Here is a 14,274-nt window from a genome sequence, read left to right as displayed (position 1 = left end):
ACAATATTTCCTGATTCTCATAAATGTTCATTTGTCTAGATTACACAGTAGATACAGCGCTGGGCCGGTAGTCAAGCATACCAAAAATCCACCCTCATACACTTTCTAGCTTTTGTGAGCCTGGGCAAGTCATTTAACTTTTATCTGCCTTAGTTTCCTTAAGTGTAAAATGGGTATAAAGATAGTAATACCTCCCAGGATTGTTGTGAGCATCAAATGATATAATATTTTCAGAGTTATCAGCACAGTTGGAGGCAACATATAAACACTTGTTTCCTTCTACCCCTCCTAACATTACCTTGTTTATTTAACTGTTTAAATGTATGTTGCCAAGTGTATGATTCTTGAGGGTAAAAATTGTTGTTGTTGTTCTTTGTGTCCCCAGTGCCTAGCTCTTTTTGTTTTGTTTTGTCTTTAATATCACTTGTGCAGAGAAATCTGGTAAGGAAACTCTTTTCATCGATGCAGATCGGTAACTCGTGTGACTCATCTGTAATGCACAGTTGTAGAAAGCTGCCTGGGGCACTGAAAAGTGAACCGACTTGCCCAGAGTTACATGGTTATGATGTGTCAACAACACAACTGGAACAAGGGTTTGCTTGATTCAAGGCTGGCATTCTATAATACCTCCTATTTTTTATAGTACTTTAAGGTTTACAAAGCATTTTCCTATCTTCTATACCAGTGTTGTAAAACACAAATAATTACCTGTAGGTCACATATTGACTTCAAAAAACAGAAATTAACATTATCTATGTAGTGTTTTATTTATTTTTGTTAAACGTTTCTCAGTTGGATTTTAATGTAGTTCAGGTCACTGGCTTCCTTGGGCCCAGGTGGCAAGTTTGACTCCTCTGCACCATGATGACACAGAATATGTTTAATATGTGCTCGTGACCTTAGGGAAAAAATGAGGGAGTCAGGTTTATTTGGGGGAGGGTAATCTTTTTATGGGAGTAGGGGAAGGAAAGAAGAAATATTATTTTGAATTTAGTTTTGAATAATGTTTAATAGTGATAAAAATTGGGGGGAGAGTCAGGGAAACCCTTTCCAATCATTTATTTCCAACTCCCCACCCTCTCCCTCTTAGACATAATTAGGGATTTTTGTTCTCCAGACAAATAGCTCAAAGTATGACCTAATGGAACAGCAGGGGAGGGAGACAAGAGATAAATGGATTTTGGACACCAAACTTGGGAGGCAGTTCTAGGAAGGAAGAACTGGAAGAAACAATTGTTCACCTGAGCTTGTCATTGAATAGTATATAATTTCGATTAATACTTTCTAAAAAGGTGCTGATTTCAATTGCTACTTACTAAGCAGGTGCTAATTTCAGTTTCTGCATTGCTAAAGGGTTGAAAGTTCTATCAGTTGTAACTTCACCCATTGGCAAAGCTTCTTTTTTTCCTCCTTAGTTATGGCTCTATGTCTCCTTACTAAAGGAAAACAAAAGTAGCTGAAGGCTCTTTATCAACAAAAAAAAACATTAAAGGAAAATACAAACCCTTCTTTAAAAAAAATTTGTCAATGTATGCCTTATTTGGTATTTAGATATAAAAAGTAATTCACTTAAAATAAAGTACTAAAGAAAGAATTTTAGGTAAAATGAAATATACAGTTATCTTATTTTTCACCTACTCGAATTCTCAAAACTATGTTGATCATCATAATTTTCAACTGTAAGTGATATATTATTATATGACAGTTTGAAAGTTGAAACTTATCTTTTGGTCTTTTGAGAAGTTCATAATCTAACAACTGATTGGTCCATAACAGGAAATTTGACCCAGAATACTAGAAATTTGGAATGGGGGATTTGTAGGCAGTTGTTATATTCATTGCAATCCTTCTGTTGCCTTAACTTAATCCACCCCACATTCATCCCCTCAAAATATTATTCTTATCCCAAGCACTTTCCATGATACCCATGTCATCTTTATCAATTCTTGACCAAATGGACAAATTGAATAGAATCTACTTCAATGTTATCAATCAAATGACTTTCCCAATTTTTCTTATTTATACATACCACTTTATCTCTTGACCCTAATTTCATGCCTCAGAAGATAATGGCACAGTGAAGATGCAAGATTCAAATGTCTGAATAGCAGTGAGAGGAGAGGATAATGGAAAATAAAAACTAGAAGGACCTCTGAGATTATCCACTCCAATTGCCTCTTTTTTCTAATAGAGAAATTGAGACTCAGAGAGGTTAAATAAATTAGTGCTCAGAGTAACAAATCTTAGTAAGACATGAAGCCAGGTCACATGATTTCCAGTACACTTTTCCTCCTAGTACACCAGCCCAATAAAAATTGACTAGAAATTGAATTTCTTCAGAAGGCCTTTCTGCAGATAATAGCTATGGATGGTAATTTTTGAATTAGGATATTCACAGTAATCTCTTATTTGCATATACAATTAGCTAGGCAAGCTGTACTAGATAACAGGTAAGAGCAAGAAAGTCCAGATAATAAAAATGCCCCAAATAGTGATGGAGTTTGATTTAGAAGGTGTTAGTAAAGAAAAAAAGACCTATGTTTTGGTTAGTATGGAAGGCTTGTGATTCTTATAGTAAGTTGAAGAGCCTTCTAGGTTTACATTTTTCCAGCCAATTAATAACTACCTGTGTACAAAATGTAGGTGCATCTCCCTATTAAGAGAGAAAGTGAAAAAGCTAGAAGAGGACAATATTTTCCTTTATCAAATGATTACAAATGAAGTATGACTACAGAAAGAAGAAGAAATATTTCAAGGGGAAAAACAAAGAGATGTGTGTGCCTCAGTTTCCTCAATTGTATAATGTGATTAATAATAACATCTATCTCACATAATTATTTTGAGAATAAAATGAGATATTTGTAAAAGCATTTAGCAGAACCTGGAATGTGGTAGGTACTTATTAATTCATATTCCATTCCATTCTATTCTATAATTATTCTGAAAAGTAATTTGGAATCATACATGAAAGGTTACTAAATAGTAAATGCCTTTTGACTGAGCAATACCAAGACCAGGCTGATATGGGTCCTTTATGTATAAAAAATATTTATAATATCTCTTTTTGTGGGAACAAAAAAACTGTAAACTAAGGAGATGCCCATCAACTGAGGAATGGCTGCATAGGCCATGACATATAATGGGATGGAAGACTAAAGAAAGGAAGGAAAAAAAATATTCAAAAAGATGTGAAAATACTTATAAGAACTGATGCAGAGTGAAGAGAGCAGAAACATCAATTTACATTTAATATCGATATTATACAAATGAACAATTGTGAAAGACTTTTATATAGATTGATGATGAATGAAATGAGAACAAGAGAACAATTTATACAGTAACAAACACCACTGTCAAAACAAACAAAAAAAAAACCACCCTGAAAATTGTAAGAACTATTATGATCAATCCAATGACCATTCATGATTCCAGAAGACCAATGGTGAAACATACAATCCATTACAGATGTGTGATACATTTAGGATGCTGAATGAAACACATACATGTATACACACGTGTGTATATATAGTCATTGAAGGAATTTTTGCCATGCATATTTCATGTAAGGATTTTAATTTTTATTCCTTTTTTCCCAATAGGGTGAAGGGTTTAGAAGGAGATCAAATAGTTTCCTGTCATTTTAAAAAATAGATAAGTGTGTGTGTGGGAAGAAGGTAGTTATAGATGTGAAACCTATGCACTTTCAGATGAGTCACTCTATTATTAATTTATATAATTGTTTTACCTTTTTATGAGACCTCCCATAATGCAGGCATACTCCAAAAAAATTGTAATATAAAAACAAAATATCAGTTTTTTATAGTGTATTTTTCTTGAATCTTAAAAATATAATCAAAGGAAATAAGGACAAATGCATATACACTACACTACATATACATACAATAGGCATACGTATGTATATATGAATAATGATAACAGTAGCTAGCATTTACATAGCACCTACTCTGTGAAAGGCACTGCATTAAGTGCTTTACAAATACGATCTCTTAATCCTCACAACAAGCCTGCAGGGCAGGTGCTGTCATTATCCCTACATTACAGTTGAAGAAACTGAGGCAGATAGAGGTTAAGTTACTTGCCCAGAGTCACACAGCTAGTAAGTTTATGAGGCTGGATTTGAACTAAAATTATTTTATCTCCAGGCTTAGTGCTGTATCCATGGTGTCACATAGCTCTAGCATAGGAAGAAACATAGCAATTGAAACAGCCTGAAAATCAAAGAAGAAGAAAAAATTCTAAGAAAGGGGCGACAAAATTCATGGCTACAGTTCTTCTATTCATAAATTGTAAAACATGGATAATAATCAAGGTGAACGCACAACCTTAATATAAGAAGGCAAAATTGACCCATAGGTATCACTGAGATGCAAAGGGAATCAGATTATTGATTGAAAAGTGATTCTCGTGGGATGCAAAAGAAACAGATTGGGTAAAAGGAGAGTGGAATTGAAATATATTCTAAAAAGATGCACTCATGGGAGGAAATCCAGTCTGGGGAATGGAAGGAGGAAAAATGTTGGAAAACACTTGATGAAAAACTGGTGTGACTCATATGGGGAGTTTAGGTTAGGATAGGCTATAAACCTGGCAGTACCCAGCCAATGGGGAAAAAGGAGAAGGAAATATGAAGCGGTAATAGGGAATTAAAAGTGGTGTATTTGTCTCAACAAGCGTGCCTACTAGTTGGGTACCCACTCTTGCAAGAACACTAACAAAAGTCCTTCCTGACTTATCAATGCCTTAGTGGATTTCTTGATAAGATGCTTGTTTCTTACATAGGGAAAAGCAACTATAACCACAGAAATGAAGGGGAATGCTAGCAGAAGGGTATCTTCTGATGAAGAAGTAAAGGATCATAGCTAAACCAGCCTTCCCATTCTTCATTATAAAGTAGCAACAATTAGAGAAAAGGCATAAAGCAGGGAAAATGGAAAAGGAAAGAGCTCATTACAGGGAGGACATCACAGATAATCCCACAAAGAGACTGATAAAGAGAAAAAGAGAGGAGGAAAAAGAACTTGCATTTTTTCTCACTTTTTTTGCTTCTGGATTTGTATTTATTTTCATCTTTGCATTAACAAGTCACTGATCTAACTATATATGGAAAATTGATGAATGAAGTCCCACCCCACATCAATAACAATGACCCTCCCAACCCCAAATCAGTAATGGATGATTTTGTCTCTATTAATCTGTATTGAAATAGAGGTAATTAATTTTATTTTCTGTGATTTTGTTCAATGTTCACCATGTCTAATACCTTCTTTTTTTTTAAATTTAAATATGTTTTAGTGATACCTTTAGTTTTTAAATCACAGACATTTCTAGAAATACTTTATCTCTCCATCCCAACTTCCTATTGATACAAACTTCCCCTTTTAACATTTAAGCAATATAGTGACTTTTTCTGATAATAAATGCAACACTCTGCCCTGGTTGCCCTCTGTTTCTCTGCTTGAAGGAGGGAAGGATATCTGAGACTACTCTTAGTTTTCCATTTGCTCAGTTTACTTTCCTTTTAATGATTTTCCAATGACTTTTCTTGAGCAAACTATTCATGTTGTCTAGGTAAGAACTTTCTGTACAATCTACATGTCTTTGCCCTTCTAATTGCTTATTCCTGGGCCATATTTTCCAACATACTTTTTTTTTGCTAGTGTCACCTAGTCCAACCTTTGTGTTCAAATTAGCTATTTAGTCTAGTTTGGTTAATACTTTGCAGTTTCATAATGTGTTTCATTTTTATCTTTTTTATTTAGTTTCTCATATTTTGACACAGTAGGTGTCAAAACCTACTCTTACTGATCTTTTATAGTTATTTCTTTTTCTGTAAGACTGTGAACTTTTAGGTACACACATATTTAAAATTTGTGTGCTCTCATTCTGAATAGAATCTTTTAGCCTGATAAAATGCCCTTGTTCATCTCCTCTAATGTTTTATGGTTTGAATTCCACTTTGCTTGATTTTTATCAATGTCACTTTTTACTTTTCATTATTTAGAATGACAATACAGTAAATTTTATATCACCCTTTCAGGCAAATCTATTAAATATTTATAGATTCAAGGTTGTCAAGTCTGAAAAAAAATGACCAAAAAGTCACAGAAGTTATGCAACAACTATTAATTCTAAAAATATCAAAGAGCTCACACAAGTCATCACAATCACAGTAAACTCTAAGAAACAAAATAAATAAAAACAAAATTTTAAAAATAGGACCAACAGTAGCCATAAGCAAAAGGCTTTCTTTATTCTGTTGGAGGACAACTAGACACATGTTCTGAGCCATACTCTGGTAGGAGACCCGCTTTAGTGTGGGCAAATCTTAATACATGTAGCAATAGATACACAGTGAGGTGTGGCCTTGACAATGAGGGGTAATAGCAACAGTGAGATAAATTTGATTCATGGTAGGGCTTCATGACCAGAACATGTGTCCTGTAGGTGCTTGTCCAAGCTCAAGGACCGCCTTGGGCTGGTGTGAAAAAAAAAAATTATAGGATTTTGCTGCAGCTCAATTCATCCAGAGGGTGAAGGTAAAGAATTGTTGTCATGTCAAGCTCAGGACACAACTTGTTTGCTGGGCCTTAGATCTTTGGAAAACAGGGTATCTTCTAAAAATGAAAAGAGAGGGGTGGTCTTGGCAGGAGGAACCTGACAATGTGTTTCCTGAAAATAACTGGATACTTGATTTTAACATATTCATTAACTTATTTTTTTCCTATTGAAGAGTCCAGTCAACTTAGGTTTACTAATGTCAGATGATTTTGTCATACTTTTCTCTTTTGAATCCTTATTTAATTTATTATAAGAGAATAAAAACTTTCACAGTAAGATCTTTTGTTTGACCTATGAAGTCATCAGTGTGGATATTCTTTCTGATAATGTAGATCATAGCCCAGCCATGACTGCTTATTCCACATGTCTTTTGGCCATGTTCTCCTTGTCAGCCTTTTAAAGAGTGCCTAGCTGACAGACTAGGAACTTGTTTTGAAATCTCTTGACACTGAATGGATACAAATGAATTATGCAGTCTGGCCATCAGTTAACTAGTCTTTTCTGGTTATAGCCCCTTCCAGCACTTCAACTTTAAGCCCTCCCTTGTAACAAGCAAAAAAACATTAATACAGTTACAGTGTCTTACTAAGGAAGAAACATTCTGCCCTCTCTTTTGAGAGAAGGCAAATAGAATTTATTATCTGTTGCTTGGGACTAAGACTGGTCACTTTGCTTGCTTAGAGTTTTGCTCCCTTTTAGTTATTTTCATTTATATTATCTTAATCGTGTATCTTAATAATAATCTTAATCACATGTATCTTTGTATGTTCATGTTTTGGTTCTGCTTACTTCACTGTCTCTTTATACAAATCTTCCCATGTTCTTTCCCATCTTTCTTTCACTTTCTCATATTCAATATTATTGTTCATATTTGTTCAATATTGTTCAATTGTTCAATAACATTGAATCAATTCATATACCACAGTTTGTTCAGCCATTCACAAACTTTGTTTTGAATTTTTGATTCTCACAAAATAAAACACCATTATGGATATATTCTTATACATGAGGCTTATCTGTAACAAACTGTGTAGATGACCAGTAGCGGGATCTCTCACATAAAAGGTGTGAATGGTTTAGTCATTATTCTCACGTACTTCCAAATTAATTCTCAGCTTTGTTAAACCAATTTCCACTAGTTGATCTTTTTGTTTGGTTGTTTGTTTGTAGCCATATATTTCTCTGATGACATCCTTTATATTGCTGTTCTCATGTGATTCTTTGCAATTTTTGTTTATGAAAAATTTAAAATCTCATTATTTACCATGACTAAATTAAGCTTAACATACTCTCAAAAGTCTCCTGTATCATATGACTAACTGTAGGTTTAAAAACATCAAAAATAACTCTAAACTTCTTTAGCAAATAAAATCACATTAACATTATCTTACCTGTGACTCATTCCTTTTTAGTTTTCTCTTTATCAATCTGTTAGAAACATTCAGTCATCCAGGCTATATGATGTCATCAAACTAGAAACTTAATTGTTTTTTTCCCCTCTCTTTTCTATTTTTTTAGTTTACATAATTCATTTCCACAAGATTTTGAGTTACAAATTTTCTCCCCAATTTTCCCTACTCACCATCCCAAAATAACATTACCACTGAATATACCCTCCCCCAATCTTCTCTCTCCCGTATCTTCCCCTATTCCCCCTTCAAATTTCCAGTAGGGATCTCTATGCCCCAGTGCCTCTAATTCCCAGTTACATGTAAAATATTAATAATAATATGTACAATAATATGTACACCTTGGTTGTGCTCCTATTCTTATTTATCTCCACTCACACTTTGCTCACCCCAGGTTGCTATTTTAAGTCTTTTGTGGGGTAAAATCTTGAGAACTTGAAATTTTCTGACTTACTCTGCCATCTTCCCAGAATCATTTCTTTATTTTTCAATTATCAAAATTTGCCATTTCTTTCCAGCTCATGGAGAGTTGGTTGCTCACGGCAGAGGGTCTGAGGTTTGGAAGAGTTTTCGGCAGCTCTTAAACAGGCCCCCAGCCATCAAAATGCCACAGAATGAATACATAGAGTTACACCAAAACCGGTATGGCTACAGCTTGGGTTACCACGAGAAAAAGAGAAAGGAAAGCCGAGAGACTTATGAATATTCTAAGAAAGCAAACGATTGGTCTAAAAGCCAAACTGTACCATAAACAGCGTCATGCTGAGAAGATTCAGATGAAAAAGACTATCAAGATGCATGAAAAGAGAAAAACCAAGCAGAAAAATGTTGAGAAAACTCCCCAAGGATCAGTGCCTGCATATCTGCTGGACAGAGAGGGACAGTCACAAGACAAAGTCCTTTCCAATATGATTAAACAGAAATGAAAAGAGAAAGTTGGTAAATGGGAAGTGCCCTGGCCGAAAGTTCATGCCCAGGGAGAAACAGAAGTATTAAAGGTTATTCTTACAGGAAAGAGAAAGAAGAAGACTTGGAAAAGAATGGTTACTAAAGTCTGCTTTGTTGGGGATGGATTTACTCAAAAACCACCAAAATGTGAAAGATTTATTAGGCCAATGGGTTTACGTTTTAAAAAGGCTCATGTAAGTTCATGCCTACCCATACCTGGTGTGAAGAAAAATCCCTCCTCCCCACTATATACAACTTTGGGTGTTATTACCAAAGAGACTGTCATTGAAGTGAACATGAGTTGGGCCTTGTGACACAAGGAGGCAAAGTTATCCGGGGAAAATATGCACAGGTTACCAACAATCCAGAAAATGATGGATGCATAAATGCTGTATTACTTGTTTGATTGACTGAAGTTCTACATCTTTGATAATTATTAAAGATTCTACAATATATCAAGAAAATGACAACAGTTACTATGTTGAACAGTAACAAAACAGAACCAAAGACATAGTTCTACACATTGGTTGTTTTGATTTGAGATTAACTTGGAAAAGAGATGAGACTGTTTTCTATTCTTCTATGAGACTTTTTCTCATTTTGAAGTAGCAATAAAAAAAGCTTGTAGCTACTCTTCCTGCTGAATACATTGAAATCCTCTTTCAATTAACAAAATTTGCAATTTTCACCACAAAAAAAGAGCTACTATAATTTTTTTCATACATAAATGACATTTGGTTCTTTCTTTGATTTCTTTTTAGTAGAGGTCTAGCAGTGGAAACTTTTAAAGGAACATCTTTTGGACTTATGCACAATCCAAAGACTATGTACCCTGAAGTCATGAAGCAGGAATGTTTATGAAATTAGAGACCAATTGGCAATAGTAAGGTGGTGTGGTGGCTAGTGTGTGATAAATTCCTCACTACTACATTTCAACATAAAAGGGAGAAATTCTCTGGACATCAATTATAGGATGAGAGACTATTATGAGTAGAAAAGAAGCTGGGAACTTTTATTTCCTATACTCCTTTGCTTGCTTGGCAGAGAGGAAAACCTGGTTGAATATCTAGATCATAAAACTACCATGTTTATGGCCTTAACTATCAGTCTGCCTAAGTCTAGGACTCTAGGCAAAGCTAAAGGCATGAACTTGATGTTCTATTTTTTGTTTTTCTCTTCCTTTTGTTGGGTTCATTACTAAGGAAAACATGGCACAGGGTCAAACATGTTTGCTTGTCAGTTGGAAACCATTGTGAACTTATCACATGATAAGGATTCATTGGAAAACAGCTGATTAAGGGAGGAGGAAGAGGTTTCCCAGTGAAATAAATTCTTCACTAAAAACACCCATGAGACTAGAAAAAGGAACTTAGTGTCACCCATAGAAAGTCCAGAACTTGCTCTGGTGTTGGGTAGAGAACATAACCACAAAGATGACCATAGGAGTTAGGATCAGAGATGATCAAGGATTTAAAATTGGAATCTAGTCCCCATCTTGCAGGTAAGGAAACTGAACCCTGGAAAGGTTAAGTAATTTGTCCAAGGTAACACAGGTAGCAGCATAGCTGTTTAGAATACAACTTAGGTCCTCTTAACTTAGAACTATTTGGAATAGAACTTAGTTCCTCTAACTTCAAATTCAATCCTTGTTTCCACAGTATTTGACCAGATTGGAATACCAGAAACTCCAAGGCACCTTTGATAAAGAGACTATTAGTGACTTAATAGCACCAGCTGGGGGTTAAATTAAAATTTGGTTTGGCCTTTTAAAAGTAATTCTAATAATATATGTTACTTCCTTACTATTCAAAACTGACTAGCCATGCCAAGGGGCTGGTCAGGTGGATCAGTGGGGAGTATACCAGGCTTGAAGTCAGAAAAATTCAGCTATTTTTAGTTCAAATCTGGCCTCAGTCATTTACTCGCAAGTCACTTCACCCTGTTTGCCTCATTTCTTCTTTTGTAAAATGAGTTGGAGAAGGAAATGGCAAACCACACCAGCATCTATATCAAGAAAATCCAAAAGGATCACAAAGAATGTGGACTTGACTGGACATCAAAGTTATGCTGAAGCCAATACTGATTATGTGTATCATCACATTTCCATTAAAGTCTTTCTAGGATGGCTCATCATACAGGGAGGTGACCCTGGCTTCTTGAAAGCCATTAAAAGCAAACCTTGTCAGGTCCCACCAAAATGAAAAGACTTCAAAGATGGATCTGGTGATAAACTGCCTTCTCATTGTTTGAGCATTGTTCTACCTAAATTAGGAAGGGCTCATCATGAGGTTGCCTCCAAAATAATGATTTTTTTCATCACAGAAAGTGTCATAATAACATCTATTAAGTTATAGTGAGATTGTGATCTGTGTTGGTGGAAGAAATATACATAAATCATAAAGAGTAAGAAAGTTACTTTATAATGAAATATCATAAATTTTATTTTATTAGAATAGCAAAGCCTCTATGCATTTATTAAGTACTTATTGTATGCAAAGTGCTATGGGAGATGGAATATTTAAATAAGGAAGTCCTTACCCTATAGAACTCACAGGTTAGCATGGAGCATAAACACACAGGGTGCCCAAAAGTCTTACTACAGTTTTTTGATATAAAATGTTTAAAACTGCACTAAGATTTTTGAGATATCCTGCATATACCAGTATAAGATGTTATGAGAAAAGTGCATTTGAGGAGTTCAGAGCAAAGTGCTTTGTGAAATCTGGGGCAAGGAGAGATCTGAGATCAGGGAAGGCATTCTCCCTGAGATGACATTTAAGTTGGGCTTTATGGATGACAAGACTGGACTTGATCTCTAAAGTTCTGGCTCAAATTGTATATAAATCTATGGATGGATAGAAACTGAGCAAACAAAAAGTAGGAGTGACGACAATCCAGTAAAAAAAAAAACAGCAAAAAAATGGGGGGGTGGAGGATGGATTCTGTTGGGGAAAAGAGAATAGAATAAATGTGGAGAGTAGTATGAAATAGGAGCAGTTAGGTGGCACAGTTGATAGAGCTCTAGGCTTGGAGTCAGGAAGACTCACATTCCTGAGTTCAAATCTGGTCTCAGACACCGGCTAACTGTGTGACCCTGGGCAAGTCACTTAACCTGTTTACATCAGTTCCTTTTCTGTAAAATGAGCTGGAGAAGGAAATGACAAATCCAAGAAAATTCCAAATGGGGTCACAAAGGGGCAGACATGAGTGAAATGATTGAACAACAACAACAATATGATATAAACTTGGGTTGGTAAAGTCACTCCAGATTGTACAGGGCTTGAATACTAGCCAAAGGTGGTTGGACTCAGTAGGCAATAAAGAACCAGCAAAAAATTTTGAGCAAGGTATTTTGAACCAACCTATGTATTATAAAGAACATTCTGAGAAAGATAAGGAATTCAGGTTGGATAGGGGAGAGAGGAATCAGGAAAACCTTTTGGAAGACTAATCTAGGCAGATGTCAATGAGGGCCATTATTAAGATGGGGACAGTAGTAATAAAGAGGAGAAGACAGAGGTGAGATGCTGTGGAAATGAAATCAATAGGACTTGGTAATTGTTTAGATGTGACAGAAAAAGTAGAGAAGAGGCAAAGATGAACTTCAAGGTTTAGGAGATAATAAGAGCTAGCTTTTATATAGCAATTTAAGGTTTACAAAGAAGCTTATATGCTTTAATAAAGATTGACACTCATTAAATAGTCTCTGAGATAAATGCTATTGTTATCCCCATTTTACAGGCTAGGAAATTGAGGCTGAAAGAAGTAACTTGCTCAGGGTCATACAATTAATAAATGTCTAAAGCAGAATTTGAAATCAGTTGTTCTACTATACCACCTAGTTGCCTCTATATGACAATGTTGGAGGCAGGGTGAAGACAAGTATCAGAGACAGAAATAATAAAGTCATAAGACAGAACAGATTTAGAGTGGAAAATGAGAAGCTCAGTTTTGTGCATGGCGAACTTACCTTACCACTTGGACATTCAAGTAGGCAAAGTGGAAGTGTGGGTCTAGAATTCAGAAAAGAGTTCCAATCAGAAGCTATCTGTAAAGAGTTTGTGGTGAAAAATATCAGAGGAGAGAGGATAAAGAGAGATGAAACAAGTGTTGAGGACAGTTGAGGAAGATCCTTATTAATGGATCAGTAAAAGTTGAGAATCCAAACAATGAGCCAGGGAAGGAGCAATAGTGGACCCAAAGAGTATGGTGTCTTTGAAGCTAAGGGAGGAGACATTATGCAGTAGTAAATTCAAATAGTAGCAAAGGATCCATCAAGGTCAAGGACACTAAGAACTGGAAAAAATGCCATTATTTTTGTCAGCTTTACATTGAATAGCTTCATTAGAATGATGAATCTTGAGAAGAGAAATGTAGTGAATGTGGACATGTCTTTATCAAGAAATTTTATAGGACAGCAGCTACATGAAACAGGGAGGAGGGAAAGAATCAAAGAAAACTTTTTTCCTTTATTTTAAATATTGGGGGCACCTATCATGTTTGTAGAAAGGGGCAAAAACAGAGAGAGAGAATGAGAGATGAAAAATACACCAAAAAAGGAGGATTGACTGTTAGATTGCAATTGTTTAGGAAATAAGAGAAATGTGATCAAAGGAAGAGAAAAATTGTTTCAACTTTGTGAGTCTCTAAGTTTAATTCTAGCTCCAAAATGTTGTGCTATGTTAGAATATGCCCTGCTAAATGGACTGGACCAAGATGAATTTTATTCGTTACACTGAAATTTATCAACATATTTAAGAATTGATAAATCAGTCATAAATTTACAGCTAGAAAGGATCTTAGATGATCTTACCTTTCTTTTAGATGAGGCGACTTTGATGAGTTAACCAAGACCAAGTGAAATGACTTTTAATTAAGTTATGACTTCATTTTTATTAACACCCAGGGCCCCTCAATTTATTCCCCTTCTCAGACCCAGGCCCACAGCACTGCAGGAATAATTATATATCTATGTCCATCACTAATGATTCTCCTTCAAAGTTTTGTTTTCCACAAAATGAAACCAAGTTATCATGAATTAAAAGTAAAAACCCCTTTGAAGAATGTTGTTTTTAAATGCGCAAAATAAAATAGGATTATACATGAAATTATGTATATTGAAATTCAGTTACCTATATATATAGTACATATACATGTATATGTATATATACACACACATACATATACACATATACACACGTTATCAATTAAAATTAGTGAAAAATTATAAAAATGTGTTAAACAGGAAAGGAAAGTTAGACATTATTTTGGCAAATTCTAGAAGGAACTGAGTAAATCTGGAAGGGCCTCTGGCAACAAGTCATTGTTGGGCTTCTAG

General features: G+C 35.1%; 1 pseudogene; it reads left to right on the top strand.

The window, feature by feature from the left end:
- The first annotated feature begins 8,592 nt into the window (after positions 1-8,592).
- Positions 8,593-9,413, top strand: LOC138147704 (ribosome biogenesis protein NSA2 homolog pseudogene; annotated as a pseudogene).
- The last annotated feature ends 4,861 nt before the right edge of the window (positions 9,414-14,274 follow it).

This window comes from Petaurus breviceps, unplaced genomic scaffold, assembly GCF_028583685.1.
Source record: "Petaurus breviceps papuanus isolate PSGF00001 unplaced genomic scaffold, PetGlider_PUasm1.0 90804, whole genome shotgun sequence".
In the NCBI taxonomy this organism is placed as follows: domain Eukaryota; kingdom Metazoa; phylum Chordata; class Mammalia; order Diprotodontia; family Petauridae; genus Petaurus; species Petaurus breviceps.
The sequence above is the reverse complement of the archived record's forward strand: the minus strand, read 5'-3'. Positions and strand labels throughout refer to the sequence as shown.